Here is a 4417-nt window from a genome sequence, read left to right as displayed (position 1 = left end):
TAAGTGAAATAAGCCATACAGAGAAAGACAGATACCATATGGTTCACTCTTACGTGGATCCTGAGAAACTTAACAGAAACCCATGGGGGAGGGGAAGGAAAAAAAAAAGAGGGTAGAGTGGAAGAGAGCCAAAGCATAAGAGACTCTTAAAAACTGAGAACAAACTGAGGGTTGATGGGGGGGTGGGAGGGAGGGGAGTATGGGTGACGGGTATTGAGGAGGGCACCTTTTGGGATGAGCACTGGGTGTTGTATGGAAACCAATTTGACAATAAACTTCATATGTTGAAAAAAAATAAAACAAACAAAAAATATAGCATTAAAAAATCAGCTGGAAAAATAATCAGCTGGAAGCTCTTAAAAAAAAAAAAAAAGCGAGGTTCGGGGAGGTTTGTATAAGGTTACAAAAGAGGCCAGCCTAGATGGCCTCCAACCAACTCTCTAACTACTAATCCATGAAGAAAGCAAAGAGGTCTCACTTAAGGAACACTTCCCCAAGATTCTACTCATGCTTTCGACTATTCATTGAGCACCTACTATTTTCTACTCATTGTTATAGATGCTGAGCAAATGAATGAATGGCCCCTATTCTCTAGGAGTCTACAATGCAAGATGAAAGATGTTTGCACAGAGTAATAGGCTCACTTGAGTTTCACATTTACTTTTATTATTTGCTCTAAGATTCCAAGTGAAGTGACTCATGGAGATCTCTAAACAACTTCACTTGCTCAGAGTTTTTCAAAGACACCAAATGAAGTATGCTCTATACTTAGGGGTTGAGCTTAGGGAGAGTCCAAATGATCCCACAGAATCCCAGGAAAATGCTGGCCTAACCTAAGGAACAGCAAATACTTTTCCTTCCTTATGCTCCAGGCCAACTCTGCATGCCCTATTGAAAAGTATTTTGGAAGGGAAAGCAATAAACCCAAGCTGTGGACCTTTTTTAACCTCCAAAATATTGATTTCCCATCTATGTACTCTAGCACTGGGTTGTTGAAAGGATGAAAAGAGATTATAAATGAGAAAGCAGAGGTTGGGTGTTAGTGGTTTTGGTTAGAGAAGTCAATCACCTCATCCTGTTTCCCTTGAACAGCTGTAAATTGGGGTGTTGTACTAGATCAAGGATGCAAACATAAATGCCCTCAGGAGCGTGGCAGATGATAGAAACGAGAAAAAAGGGGGCAGCTTTGGTATGTAAAACAACAGAGTTTGTTGGAGTCTATGGACACCTTTGGGAATGTAAGCACATAAGAACACAAGTCAAATAAAACAAAACAAAACACCTTGCAGCAGCCAAACTATGGTCCCCAGATGACATGTTCTCTAACAATCCATAAGAGGTACAGCCTTGAGCATGTATGGGCACATGTATTCAAATTGCAGATGAAGAGGGCTCTCCACCAGATACCTTGCCCCCAGCCCCCAGAAAAATCGAATAGCTCACGTACAAAGGCTTGGAAGGGCAACAGGAGTGGGCTGGGGGTTAAGAGGTAGGGAAATGGTGCAGGGAGGAGACCAAGGAGGAGAGGAGAAGGAGAGAGGAGAAGGATCTCATGGGGTGATGGCTTAAAGCAGACAACTGGTAACAGCTAATCCATTCAGCCAATGTACCACCAAAAGCCCATGGCTTTCTCAGGAATCAGAGTGTACTCTAAGGAGGTCCTTAGAGATCTTAGAGAAATGGAGCACACCCAGAGATTCCAAGTCTTCTGGCCTTACCCAGTTTTCCTGCATCATCAGTTCTTCCATGGATAGTTTCCTTCCCCTTTTGTGGAATGTTTCTAAAGCTGGCATGCAGTGTACTCTTTTGCAAAGGCGCTTCGCCACTACTCCCATCAAGAGGCGAAGGGGTCGTTTCTCCCTCCCTTCGAATGCGGGGTGGCCTTTTCTTTGACCAGTTGGGTACAGCAGAAATGATGCTATACGACTTCCAGGCTGAGACCTAAAGAGGCCTTGCAACTTGCATTTTCACCCTTTTCAAAGCCCAAAGTTGCCATGAAAAGAAGTCAGAGCTGTCCTGCTGGAAAGACAGGTTGAGGAGAGCTGAGATCTCCAGCTGATAGCCAGAACCTAGGCCCCAGTGTGTGAGCTTCCTGTTTAAGGGAAACCTTGGACTTGGTAGCCCCACCTAAACCCCCAGCTGCATACGGCCACGTGCGTGACCCCAGAGGTAGCAGAAGAACCAGCTGAGCCCAGCCAACATAACACCGGATAACTAAAAAGGAACACAAAGTTATGGCCATCCAGATACCACAAGGCCTTTTAGGTCAAATCTTGGATTTACAGAAGTTGAGCTCTGATGGGACATTCTGAACTAGACATTCTGAACTTTCTGAACTAGACATTCTCAACTTCTTTTTCAGAGAGTCTGTCTTCAGTGGTTCCGACAGGGCTTTCCCCAACTGGATGGGGTTTACTTGAAAATTCGAGAGTTGCAAAACAGTACAAATGTCATCAGGTTTGAGACCCTTGTGTAACAGACTCTAAGACCAGAGAGGTTAACAAGCTGGCTCAGGGTCACACAGCCATCTAGTGGCCAAGCCGGGACTTGAATTCAGGCGCAGGGATTTTAATCTACCGCTCTTTACAACAAAACATGCTGCCTCCTACTATTCCACAAAAAAATATTTTCATCATATCAGAATTATAACCAAATTCCCAGGCAAAATAATACTCTTAGAAAGAGTGGTTGCAAATATTGTACAGCCCACTGGGTAAAATGGAATGTGCTATGGTATTGACAGCACAGGCTTTGGGGTCAGAATTATCTGGGTCAAAGTCCTGGGTCTTCCATATACTTCCTGTGTGAGGCTCTTTGAGGCTCTTTCTCATCTGTGAAGCATTCCGGGGCCGTATACATGGAAGTGTTTTACATCGGCTAAAAGCATTCTACAGATATTAATAGGAACTACTAATAGGAAAGCAACCTGTACTTATGACTTCACACTGTTTCCGCAGACTCCCAGGAGAATTTTCTGAGAGTTGACTTTGGAGTTGAAATTGGCCTTCACTGTGAAAAGCAGACCAGAAATTATTCAGAAGCAAGCTTAAGCCTGGCCCCCCTTCGCTCAGACTCCCACAGGAGGTGGTATGACTGCTGAAGGCTGACGCAGTTGGGGGTGGGGGTACGATGAAGGAGGCCTGAGGCAGCTTCATACCAACTCCACACCCCGCCACTCCCCGTGCGCTCTTGAGGCAGTGTTGACCCCTACTCACCTTGGGTAACAGCGTTAGACAAGATCCACGCATGTTTCCAGGCATTTAGACCAGGTGCTGATTCTAGACCTCTCAAGCGTAGATGGAACACCTATCACTCCCTCGGCCCATGAATGTAAGGAAGGGCGGTTCCTAAGACTTGTGTCCACAAACCATCACTAAGCTTGCCTTTGCCCCAGGCACGGGCGAGCATCAGTATGCCCAGGAAAGAGCCTTTTGCTTGATCTGCACCTTGGCAATCACCCTTTCTTTCCCAGGAAGAGTAATATTCTGGGGGTGGGGGATGAGACCTGCCAAGTTCTCGCAGGGAAAATGCATGACCTCCACTCGCAGATCAAACCCTGCCCCACCTCAATCTATCTCCTGCAGCCATTTTTATTTATATTTCCAAACGGTGCACATTCTCTGTGCCCTGGCAACCTGACCCGTTTCTCGTGAAGTGAGACATTGCTTCACTTCAGGATTCAGCCCACGGAAAAGAGAAATTTGCAAATCAGGAGCAGAAGCAGGGACTGTAGGCACCATCGATGTGGTGTGCCTGTGAGAGAGGCGAAAGGGGTCTGGCGGCAGAAGGAGGAAACGTGATGGGAATATATGAGGCTGAAAACTTAGCTTGAGAATGTGTCACAGCCCATGATCAAAGAGGGAGGCCTCGAGAAGCACTGGGAGGGGCTCCCACAGAAACACCACGGAGGGGTGGTGGTGGCGGGGACTCTCGATTTTAGGAAAGACAAGGCTTGTTGAAAGGACAAGGAGAAAGGACCCATTGGGTAGACAGGTGGGTTAGTGTTGGAGAGCAGTGAAAGACAAGGCATGCCAGGCAAGGCTGGGTAAGACTGAGGGAGGCCAACATGTCCAGGTGCATTTTGGGGGATTTGCTTACCAGGCTTATTGGTCTCCCGATCAATAGCCCTTTCTCGTCATCTTCCAAAATACGTAACAACTGAATTGCCTAGTTCATAGTCTTATTAGAATGCAAGTTCTGTAAGGCATGGGTTTTTTACCTATTTAAAAAAATTTTTTTTAAGTATATTTATTTCTTTTTGAGAGCGAGCCAGAGAGAGAAGCGGGGGAGGGGCAGAGAGAGAGAGGGAGAGAGAGAATCCCAAGCAGGCTCTGTGCTGTCAGCACAGACCCCGACATGGGGCTCAATCCCACCACCCTGAAATCATGACCCGAGCCCAGCGCTTAACCGACTGAGT

The sequence above is a fragment of the Herpailurus yagouaroundi genome, unplaced genomic scaffold (genome assembly GCF_014898765.1).
Source record: "Herpailurus yagouaroundi ecotype Mexico unplaced genomic scaffold, PumYag 141, whole genome shotgun sequence".
Classification (NCBI taxonomy): Eukaryota; Metazoa; Chordata; class Mammalia; order Carnivora; family Felidae; genus Herpailurus; species Herpailurus yagouaroundi.
This window is presented reverse-complemented; position numbering follows the sequence as displayed.